The sequence below is a fragment of the Aphelocoma coerulescens genome, chromosome 7 (assembly GCF_041296385.1).
Source record: "Aphelocoma coerulescens isolate FSJ_1873_10779 chromosome 7, UR_Acoe_1.0, whole genome shotgun sequence".
In the NCBI taxonomy this organism is placed as follows: domain Eukaryota; kingdom Metazoa; phylum Chordata; class Aves; order Passeriformes; family Corvidae; genus Aphelocoma; species Aphelocoma coerulescens.
Window position 1 is genome coordinate 26885410 of NC_091021.1, and position 12232 is coordinate 26897641.

General features: G+C 39.0%; 1 long non-coding RNA gene across 1 annotated transcript; it reads right to left on the bottom strand.

The window, feature by feature from the left end:
- Nucleotides 1-1053: 1053 nt before the first annotated feature.
- On the bottom strand, nt 1054-11753 carry LOC138113389 (uncharacterized). The gene is made up of 3 exons (XR_011152130.1): nt 11715-11753; nt 1884-1965; nt 1054-1466 (listed from the first exon to the last, which is right to left on the bottom strand). It is a non-coding gene; the product is annotated as an uncharacterized lncRNA (long non-coding RNA).
- Between the last annotated feature and the right edge of the window lie 479 nt (nt 11754-12232).

The window sequence follows — 12232 nt, forward strand, 5'->3', positions numbered from 1 at the left end:
TTCTCTTCCCTCTACCAAATGCTATCTAACAAATTAGGCACAGAGAAGTGAAACTATTTATCCCATGTCAGCAGAGAGTTTGCAGAGGAACTCAGAGCTCAGATCTTCCCACGCCCACAGTCCATCACCGAGTTACATAAAGGCTTTGCCTATCCAGAAAATAGCTCACACTATTATGTCTGGGTCAGAAAAGCACATGAATATTTTGGTTTTCCTTTGCTACAAAATGATAAATTGAAAATGAGGGCTAGTTCTTTTCCCATGGAAAGGAGATGACAGGTGTCATTGCTTTCCCATTTACATTATGAGATTAGAGCTTCCTTAGTTTTAGTCAAGATATACCCATAACAAAGCTACAAAGAGAGATTTTGGTAGCCATGGTGCATGCTTCCTCACCCTTCCAACCCTCTGTACCCAACTCTTTCCAGCTTCAAGCCCCATCTCCATCCCTGCCTGAGGATCTTTCAACCCTGTAGTCTCCTCACCTCCATCCATTTATCATGCCTTACTGCACAGTATCGGAATCAATCAACCTAAAATAGCTGCTCTGACTGCAGCCTTCACTACTCCTGGGCACAGCTCCCACAGGCCTCTTTTTGGATCTGCCAACATTCAGCAGGTGCTGAGGGCACCTAGAACCTGAATCCATCCTTCAAAAGAAATTCTTGGGAGGTTCTTAGGATTGTTTTATCCATACCACCATTTGAGGAATATCAGGTGATTACACAAATAACTCTCCCTAAGGTTGGTCCCAGCCCAAGTTTTCTACTCTGGTAGGTTTTGGATCTTGTCCTAGGTTCTGAAAAAGAAAACAAAAGCATTATCTTTTCTTTCCCCCTTCTTTTCAGAGTACTAAATAGAGATGTATAAACAAAATCCTCAGCTAGATAAAGATAGCAGCACACAGATGGCATAAAAAACAAAGCATTTAGCAAGCTCTGAGACAGGCTGTACCCATATACACTTTGCATTACAGCTTGTTGCCAGCTAATATATTTCCAAAACAGTTAAAAACTCACTCAACTTTATGAATTGTCTCACTTTATTAGTGAATAAGTATTACAAATAAGTCTCTGTGACTCTTTGATCAAATCTGAGTGGGTTTTCTTTTTGTCCTGAAATATTTATATTTTATTTTGTGGGCAAGAGCATTTCCTGCTTTCAAAATATTTTGCTGGATGCTTCCCCTTTCTGATGCATGCATCCAACCACTATCCACACTTGCTAGTCCCAGGAATGTGGGGACTAGGGGTGCTGAGGTAGCAGATGTTCTCAGCCTCTTCTGCCAGGCAAATATAGTTATCCAGAGTACATTTGGCATTAGATGAGGGAAAGAGCATTCCTTCCAGGCTTTCCAGAACTGCTGAGCTAAATTCTCCTGCTCACCAACTAAACTAGCTATGCTTTTCTTCATCCAAGGCAGACAAAAATGATTTTCATTCGGAGAAAGGTCTAGTTCTCTACGTCTGTATTAAAAAAAAGAAAAATCTTGACATTTTAATGCCAATTTTTAAATTAAAGAGTTTATATTCACATTGTGAATGTCAACAACTTTACAGATTTTAATTAATGGAAGTTGAAAGAAGAACTTTCAAGATCTTTATAATTAAAAATAAATACATATCAGATATTTTTTAATATACATATTATGGGCTTTGCTATTTCTTGTTTATTCTCTTTGCAGCCCATCCTCTACAGTAAATTGGGAAACATTTCAGTAAAAGAGGAAGGAAAAGAAGCAGGAAATGGACAAGAAGAACCAGAAGCCAAAAAGGGAAAGATAGGAATACTGGACATACACTCTGCATTTGATAGAAAAACTATTAACATTTCTCTTTCAAAAGTTAGAGAAAAAATCCTGAGAGCATGTGAAACATTCATACTTTGTAGCTTTTTTTGTTGCTGTAGTTTTCTTTTTGTTTGTTTTGTTTTTCAGACTCTTCTTTCTCAGAAAGCTCCTGTAGCCTAGAAAAAGCCAGTAGGATGCAAATATTTAAAAAATGTAAATGGAATTATTTGCATAATTACAGGTCTGTCAGGTTCACATTGATCCTGGGCAAATTACTAGAACACTGGTACAAGACTCAATAAAGAATTAACAAAAGTTGAAATAATTAATGGCAACGAACCGTTTTTCTTTGAGAGTTTTATAGCACTGAAATAAACATGAGGTATCAATGAAGTGCCATGGCCAAAAGGTAAGGCAAGGTCTGAAGCAAGACACAGAACATGAGCTGAGAAAGGACAGGGTGTCCATACTGTGCTGCAACTGCCTATGAAAAACTTGAAGTTGAAATTCAAGAAAGATATTGAAAAATTGAAGAATGAGTTCACTAGAAAATGAACCTTATAGAGAAAAATGCAAAGAAATCAGTAGTGTATTTAAGATCAGATTGGATTTTTTCCCTGAAAGTTATGTTCTCCTACAGATATGAGTTAAATCTGGGTGCCTCTTCAATGTTAAAGGAAGATAAACTTAGCATGTCGATGAGTATATTTTATGAAACAGATACAGGCACTTAGAAATCAAGTCTTCACTTTTTAAAATTCTGTTATATCTCTTCACTGTGTTCTGATGATTAGCTGATACCCTGCAGCAGAAAGGAAAGGAGTCAAAAAGAAAAGTAATGGAGGTGAGGTTTTAAAATGGAGAGTGGGCCAGAAGGGAATAGAAAGGGAAGAAATTTAACTTTCTTTCCCAGATCTTACCTAGAGTTGTACACTTTTTGGGATTTTTGACATATAATAGTTAAAGACATTTACCTTCTTCCCCTTCTGGCAAGACCTAACCTTCCCAAGCACATGCACTCACTGCCTTCTCCAGGACTAAAGCCCCTCATTAATCTCTTGCTTTTTGGAGGTTATCGCTTAATCTTTTTCTTGCTTATCTTCATTCTGGAACTCAATTATAATGACCACATTGGCATGCCATGAATCACACAGGCAGAACACAAATCAATGTAACTGGTACACTCAGTTATAGTGGATGTTACAGAGAACAGAGCTGGAGAAAAATCCATGAACAATTTCTAAAAAGGGGGTGGGGAGAAGAAAAAGTCACATTTTCCTGCTACAGATCATTTTACCAGTGTGGGAAATTGCTTCAATAACCTTTTCTTAGACTTGGGATTAAACTATCATCCTTTACAGTGCATTGCCTAGGGATGGCTTTTGATACAAAATAGATAATAATGGTAATAAAAACAACAACAACAACGGTTAATTAATTATTGGATGGGATTAATTCCAGATGACATCAGAGAATTCAAGTCCCAAATCAGAAATGTCCTTGAAGCACTGCTCAAGACAAAGTACACCTACAGTCCCTTTGGACAGCATTGGTGATGCTACACAGATGATTTAGGTTGCAAAAGCCTTTCAGCATCAGTTACTGCTGGAGAGACATGAACTCAAAGAACTACTTAACTTTAGGATCAGACTTTGTCCCTTCACTGGAATGGCTCTGAGGAGCCTCAGTCAAGTTGATAATATAATTCCCCAGCATAAGACCATGCTTTATTATTTTGCTGAGTAAGTTGCTGGCAGAATTTGTGGAACAGAAGTATGGTTTTCAAATGGAAATCTCAGTTGATAAAATAGATAAATTATTTCCCTTAGTCTCTCGCATGCTGGAACAGTAGGAGTATTTTTGATCCAAATCTGTTGTCATTTTTACTTTTACCTGAGAAAAGTGAATTTTAAATCTTTTTATTTCAGTGATAAGAATAAAATGTCTGCACTTGCAGAAGCCCAGTTTAACTTTTCCAAGAATCACTTTTATTACATTCCTTCAGTCTGCTTTAAAATAATTGATTAGACAATAAACATAAAAAGTACATTAATTAAAATGTGATTAAAATTTTACCTCAACCTCCAACTTGACACATTTTTCTTCCACAAAATCTGCTAAATTGCTATGAAACAATTTGATACTGCTTGTAATAAATTTTTAAACCTAAGTTATGTAGATATGAAATGACAAATTTAACTGCATATATATTAAAGCAATTTTCTGCCCATCAGAGAGATGAGAGAATTAATATGTAAACCATTAACTTATAGTCAGAAACACTGTGCACTGCAACTGAAATAAGGATTTTTTTTTAATGTCATCACTTATATTTTATTGCTTTCTCAAAAGGAAAATACTAAAAATTACAACCAGTGCATTTAAAGGAGGCTCATTAGAAGAATATACACTTTGAGGGAAAGCATACATGAATTATGGACCAGTCATGACCCTTAGTCTATTTTTTTGGTTTTGAATTTGTTTCACTAGCCTGCAAGCAGCTCAGTGCATTTCCAGGGCAGCAGTCAGCAGGCTTGGGTACACAGGGTTATGTTAATGCTCTGTCATGAGCCTTGCTGCTGACCAAAATAAAGTTGATGTGGACAAATTAAACGTATTATTTTAGAAGCCTGATATATTCATCTTTTCTGTAAAAAGAAAAAAAAAAAAAAGCAGGTTTGTTCCTTTTCTGTGTTGACTGTCCCTCAGCATCCATCCATCTCCATGCCATGGCATTCTTGTCAGCCTTAGCTTTCTCTTGGGTCTCGCTTGTGCAGCACCACCTTCCTTAGGAGCTTGACATGATTCTGAATGAATCAGAAGCTCCTTGCCCTGGGCATCCACCAGCTTAGCTTAGTTCCCAGGGCTGCTCCTGTAGATCATTAGGGTTTTCTCATCCTGTTTCACTCAAAAGGGAAAATCCAGTCTTTCCTGGCCTTGCTAACTAGGCAGCTGCTCTCCTGCCAGTTTTTGTTGCACTTCAGTGTCGTGGGGGTGAGCAGGCACTCATCTAGAAGGTAGACAGGGTATCCATCCTTCCCAGGAACAATTTTGAACGGCTTTCATGTATTGAAGCTAGGGCTAGCTCTACTGTAACTTACATAATCAGAAGTCTAGCACCAGAATGGTGTTCCTGAACTCTGGCTATCGTCTCTGTGAAGATAATTTTTTGTCCTCACACCCTCTCTCTCTGCTGCCCTCTCTGTTAGTGGCGACACTTTTTTCCCATTTGTGGGAAATTCGTCACACCTGCACAACTGCTGTCTTATCTGCCCAATTCAGAATGGAAAATGACGTTTCAAAACCCTAGACATCAATGCTCTGCTACAAAGTATGCTTGCTGACTTAGACAGTATTAGTCTGTGTGCATTTCCAGGCATCTTCCCTTCTCCACCTCAACTTTTTTGATTCCAGATACTACTCCTTGTCTCTTAACTACAAGTCCCTTAAGACAGGAGCAGACACCAACTACAGAATCGATAGGACTAAGGGACAGTGTGCCACTGAATAACTTCAATGTCCTAAGAACAAGTTGCCACTTGCCCTCTTATCTCTGCCTCAGGAGGTTGTTGCTCCTTTGTGCACAAGGCTGGTTTCCCTGAACACAGCACCCAGGTGCCCCACACAGCAGGTGAATCATGGAATCACAGAATGATTTGAGGTTGGAAAAGGTGTTGAAAGATCAGCTCCTCTGCAATGGCCAGGGACACCTTTCACAAGTACAGGCTGTTCACAGCCCCATCCAACCTGGCCCTGAACCAATCCAATGATGGGGTCTCCACAACTTCTCTGGGTAACCTGCTGCAGTATCTTACTACCCACATAGTGGAGAATTTCTTCCTTATATCCAGTCTAAGTCTACCCACTTTCATTTTGAAACCTTTTCAGCTTGTCTTGTCACTGAAGACCCTGGTAAAAAGTCTTTCTCCCTCTTTCTTATAAGCCTCCTTTATATACTGAAAGGCTGTAATAAGATTTCCAAAGCGTAGGTCCTCATGGCTGGTTTTTTCTGTGACTGATGGCCCCAGAGAATAGACAACAGATAAAACCCTCTCCTCTCCACCCCCATGGCTCAGATTTGAGATCAGTCTGTACAGGTAAGCCTTTTAACATGAAACAGCAAAACTAGGCTTCAAAAGGGTGGATAGGTGGAAAGCTAGGCATGATCACAGAATAACAGCTCAAATTCTAGAAGACTTTTCTTATCTCACATCTGGGTGTGTTTTCTTTTCTTGCAGTAATATGTAACTTCTATCTCAGTCTGGGAAATCAGGCTAAGGAATAGTATTGCAAAGCAAGACAAAGTTGTTTTCCTTAGTCTAATACAATTTTCATAGTGATTTCTTAGCTGTAAAATATGCAGAATATACAACTTATTTTAGCAACTGGCTTTAGTTCTAAAACATACAGCCACAGGCTGTGTTACCTTCTAGTTGTTTGAAGCCTAATTAATGAACTCTAGGTTTTCCATTTACAAAGTCTCTGCACTGTCAAAGTACATGCATTCTTTATTGAAGTGAATATTGCAAAAAGACTCCAAACATGTTATATTTGGATCTGTTGCAAGGGTCTCTTTGACCCACTCACTTTCCCATAAAAATACCTGTTGGCACAAAGGTAAATTATCAAACCCAGAAATTCTTTTGGGAAATGTTTGTTACACCGACAGTTGAAGCATAGATCTGTCTTGGGGTGAGGGGAATGGCAATTCCAGCAGGACTGAGTGAAACAGCTTTTTTTTTTTTTTTTTTTTTTGGAAGGAACAGGCAGGATAAGATGAATAGAGAAAAAATTATAAACATATAATATCCTGTTCCTCAAGACTGCAAAATAGTGCTGCTGTGCCCAAATTCTGTCAAACATGGACACTGAAAGGTACAAATCAGAAAAGTCTTTTAAAAAATGTTTCTAGTTCTTAGACTAGTCCACAGAGGGGTGGAAATCTACTGGGATTCATATGTTTTTTCTGTCCATGGGAAATGGATCAATTGCTTGCTGGTACACATCACCAGTGCCTTTGAGGGTCTCTTGACTTCATTTCAGTGCTCTTTAAATAAAAACCAATGGTCATTACTCATATTTGATTGCTATTTTTGCACCCAAGTCAGGTAAAGGGTTGTATTCTCATTGTCTCAATTGAATACACAATTAAAGAAGCTCAAAATGAGGAAACACTAACAGAAGTGATTTCCTATCAGTCAAATGCCACTGTTTGAGGTGAATTACATGCTGATCTGATGATCCTGACTCTCTTCCCTCAGTTGCCAACATCAGCTATCCTGGAAGGTGTTTCTCTGACTTTCCCAAGCCCAAGTTTTGAGTTACTCTATTTTTATTGTTGGGTTTTTTTAATTATTATTTTTTTAATTCAAGACTATTTTCAACTGAAAAAAGAAAATCACAGCACTTGTTGCAAATGCATTAACTAAAACCATATATCACAAATTACTTCTGTTTTTCACAGTGAAGGCCTGTGTGGTGTCCCACACATTTCGTCAATGCTGGAGTTCTGCCCACAGATGCACCAATATCCTCTTTTATCTGCTGGTGAGTCTTATCTCCTAGAGCCACTGCTGTCAAGGCCTTATCAATGTTACCTCAATATAAGACTTTGTAGAGTTGTCAGAGAATGAGAAATTACAGAAGCTGGTGGAATAAATCCTCACTGCAGGGTAAACACAAGAAAAGCCCCACCAGTATCACCCTTTCTTCCACCAGTTGGATGTGGGATGCCTGAATGGGAGACAGAAGAAAGGACCAGTCCCTTAGCAGGTCCTTATCAACAATATGTCAGGTACTCCCTGCAAACTCAATCAGGTCCTGTGGCAATTCTTTATCTGCCTACAAACAGGATCCCCACAAGAAGCTATTCAGTGTGTGAGGTAGCTGCAAACTCTCCCACTATTTACACTGAACTGCAGCACAGGGAAGCAGAGCAGAGGAGCTCGACACAGAGATAGATGAGATATACGAGTATGATTTCTCCCACACACAAATGAAGGCAGCAAATTCAGCTGCAATATGCAGCATCAGGATATTTATTGCTTGCAGGTGTTCATGAAAATATATGAGAATCCCATGAGGTTCACAGATTTTAGAAGGAATTATTGCACACCTGGAAATTTGTTCTGCAAAGTGTGGTATTTGTTTCCTGTTATTTGCTGTCCATTCTTTCCTAGTCACCATGCATTATTCATGGTTGTACTTGTAGGAGAGCCAAATTCTACAGATAGTCTTCATCAACAAGAGGAAACATTTCAGATAGAAAATCCTCCTTGGGAAAGAATGACTTGTTTGTTTAAGAGATCCAGTAGGGAGTGAATTTAGCTTCTTGGGCTTTTCTTTTAATGCTAAATTTCTCTACCCCATCTCCAGGAAAACAAACAAACAAACAAACAAAAACCAAAAAGGCAGGCAAAGCCAGTATCTTTAACAGATCTTGGATAAATTTGCCACATGGAACATAAAGCCGCCTTTGTACTCTGTTTATTTTGCTAAGATGAGCCTTTTATAAAGACTTCAGAAGCTGTGTACAATTCCATTTCCTTGAAATTTTTCTAAGTGCAAAGTGTGTGCTTCCCTCTTTTCTGAGCAAGCTGAAACACGCCCATGGTGAGCCCATCCTCACACATCAAGAGTCCATACAGGTCACAAATCCATACAGCTCACAAGCACAATGCAGGCCCGTTCTGCCAGCATGGCACTACATGGTACGTCACAAGGCTGAGCACAAGACACTGAAATGACAAAAGCTGTGGTAAAAAAATATGACAGATCATACAGATTTAACATGACTTTTTGGTGGATGACAGGATTCACAGCAGCTCCTCAGGAGTCTGCAGAAGTGCAGCCATTAGTGTAGTCAGAGAGGTGCCTGCCATGTCTGTGTTTTGACTGCAATTTGGTGCCCATTCTCCCCTCAGCCTTTAGGAAAAGAGGTGATGATGGCTCCTAGAGTTGGTTGGCCAGACAGAATAGAAAAAATTTTGCAAATATTTAAAATTCACACCGACTTTCCTAAAAGTAGGCCAAAGGAAAAGAGTAGCTGCAAATAGGAGAGAAAACAAATCAGATAGCATCCCACAGATTGCTGATGTCATCAAAACACTGGTACTGACATGATTTTTGTCAAGTAACATTTACAGATAATAAAAGATTAAACCTCAAAATATTAATAAAGCATTTCAGCTTTTCACTTTTTTTTTACTATTCTGTACTGAAATGTCGGCTTTTTAAATTTAAAAAAGAAATTTAAAATTTGTGTGAAATAATGTGCATTTTCTTGGTGTTTTTGTAAAATATACTGCTGCTCTCTTCAATCCTGTCTACTAGCTCGTTGTATTGTGTTTGCATGGCAAAGTTTTGGTAGCAGGAGGGGTGACCCATGCTGGAGAAGGGGAAATGTGAGAGCCCTGCCCCTGAGGAGGAATGAGCAGCAGAGACAGTGTGTAATAAACTGGCTGCAGACCCTTCCCCCATCCTGCTGGGGGAAAGGGAGAGAAAATTATGAGTGATGCTGTGCCCAGGAAGAAGGCAGGAGCAGGGGAAAGGTATTTTAAGATTTGATGTTTTCCTCATTATCCTACTCTCATTTGATTAGCAATAAATTCAATTAATTTTCCCCAAGTCAAGTCTGTTTTGTGGTAACTGGTGGATCTCTCCCTACCTTTATCTCAACTCACAAAACTTGTTACCTTTCCTCTCCCCTGTCCGGCTGAGGAGAGGGGGGATAAAGCAGCTTTGGTGGCACCTGGTGTCCAGCCACAGTCAAGCTACCTCAGCTGTTGATAGATCAGTTAACTGTCTAGTCATGGCTAAAATTGTACTGCAGAAGACACAGAAAATTCTGTGCTGCTAACAGAACATTTCCTTCTTATCATGTTAGTTAAATGATTATAATTACAAAATAGAGCTCTTTTACCCTCTTACTGCACAAGAGGAGCAAGACAGCTTGACATAATGGAGGCAAATTATTAATGAAGGAATATAAAAACGCTTTGCATGCTGGCCTTGCCCAGGGAACAGTGGGGAGTCAAATGCAAAATAGCATCACATTAGAGCAAGCAAAGTCCTCTGTTAAGCTTCTGTGTTTTCATTCAATTTTATGTGCCATACCATTTTATTTGAAGCTCTATGTTAACTGTTCAGCCTTCATCTGAATAAATCTCACATTCATAAAAGGAGATGGTCAGAAACCCTGTCACCTTGTCTAGAGCCATTCAATACAGCTCAGCCTGTCCTTCCCTTCCTCTTATTGGTTTTAGCCCAGGTCCTTCTTTCTACTTTTGAATTAGGGGGGTAGAGTCTGGAGCAGTCTCATTTATCCTCTCCTGGATGAGGGAGAGCACTTCCATTCACTGGAATTCAGCTTCCATTTTTACACATCAGTTTCTCAACTCTGATCTACTCTGCAGTTTCATAACTTATGAGAAAAACAATTATTCCATAACTGCATTCCTGTTGTCACTAGCACACCAAAATAGGTCGGAGGCATGTTCAATTTGCTTTTCAGTCTGTTTGGGAAGGAAAGGTAAGACTACTCCAATCTGAGAACACATGGCAAAGTGACAACTTTAATTTTAAACACTTTACACCTCTAGTAGCAGTGCCTTATCAGTTCTCAGAAAATAGTTATCTGATGGGAGTTTCTTCTTATGTGAGAACACATCTTTTAATACCAGACCCCAGATTTCCCTCTTGGAACTCCTGCTTCCTGATAAATGACCATCAAGCACTGTAAAAATATCTCTGCTTCTCTCTGCTGTTGTTCTTACAGTTTAGACAGGGTGATAACAGTCTCTCCAGATAGCTTTGCTTTTCTGTCTGGAGAAAAAAGTCGAGGCCGCCATGCTCCAAAGCAAATATTGTTTGGACTAAGGCAGCCTTGAAACACACAAGAGTAATTAGATTAATTAGCAAACCAACAGATTCTGAAAAGCTTGCTGTAGAAGCCTTTGTCTCCATCCCAAGGCAAAACCCACAATACACCTAGAAGCTTTGCTGCACTTGAATGTGAATCTATTAGTAGCAATAGAGTATTTCTTTAGCATGAAATTGAAATTAGGACTGTACTGGAGTAGGTGTAAATATATTGACAACAGATTGTGTTGAAGATTTTCTAATTTAAATAGATAAAGGGTGAAAAATAAACCACAACTCAGAAGCCCAGAGACTTGCTTAGAACACAAATCAGAAACAGAGCTAGAAACAATCTCAGATGTTTTGACCCCCCAATCTAGTTATTCTCTGAATCCTTATTTCTCCCTTAATCTTTTAGACAGAAATAGCAATATTAGCAACAACAATAATAATTTTCTTACTTATTGGGGGAAGAAAAACCCACAACCTCACATAATTTTTCATTCCATTTGCTTACATGGCTGATATTTGCATAGCTAAAACCCTCTTCCTCATAAATATTATTTCACATGCCTAACTAAGAATTATTTTGTGATAAAATTGTCTAAACTTCCTCATCATTAACTTCTTTAAATTATACTGTCTGAAGATGTTTATGGATTTGCTAAGTAATCTACTGTGGAGCACAAACTGCAAACCAAAGTGAAATTGAGTTCCCAACTGACTGAGAAGGTAATTAATGATTTAACTGCACAACTGTTAGCAGATCTATAATGCAACTTAAAAGCTAATTGAGAACTGTACAGCCAAAGGAAAGAGGAAAGCCTAGTGCAGCCACAGTACTCCTTTGAGTAGTATTTGGTCAGCCTGCTGTCAGAGAAAGTGGAAAAATAGCTATCCCTATGCCCTATAAAAATAAAGATACTATACAAAAATATGTGTTAGCTTTGGGGAATTGGCATTTTATGATCACCTCATTAAGAGGGCAAGTTTCTAGCAGAGCACTGAATTCCACAACTTCCCCTTCTCCCCGGCCAGTAGCATTAACATGCTCCATTTCTCTCACCGCTCACAACGCATCAAAATCCACCCCAGCAAATCAGCTACCCAGAAGAGGCAGGAAATGCTTTTCACTGCCATTTTATAGCCCAGTTATCTTAATTAGTCCCAGCTGACGGAGAAATAAGGCAGTAGATTGGGTTGTGCTTTTACCTGGAGGAGCTTTTCCAGATTCGTGGCAGCTGCTAGAGAATCTTTAAGAACCAACAGCTCTTTTGCCACCTTACATCTGAACAAGTGTTAATCTTTTCACAGTATGTGTGAGTATTTAGCATCCTACCCCAGCCAAGAAAGTGAATAGTGATTTAAGCTGTACAAGGATTTGCTCCACTCTAGCAATCAACAATCTGGAAGGAAGGCCATAGATTAGATTTACCAGAGGAAATGCATGCCTAAATCTCACTGTCATAGCCCTCAAGCCCATAGAATTCACAGATCCTGAATTTTTAGAGTAATAAGTATTAGTAGAAGTGCCAAGGCCAACTGTGTAAAAGTTGGTGGTATTGGAGCCCTATGTGTTTTTCA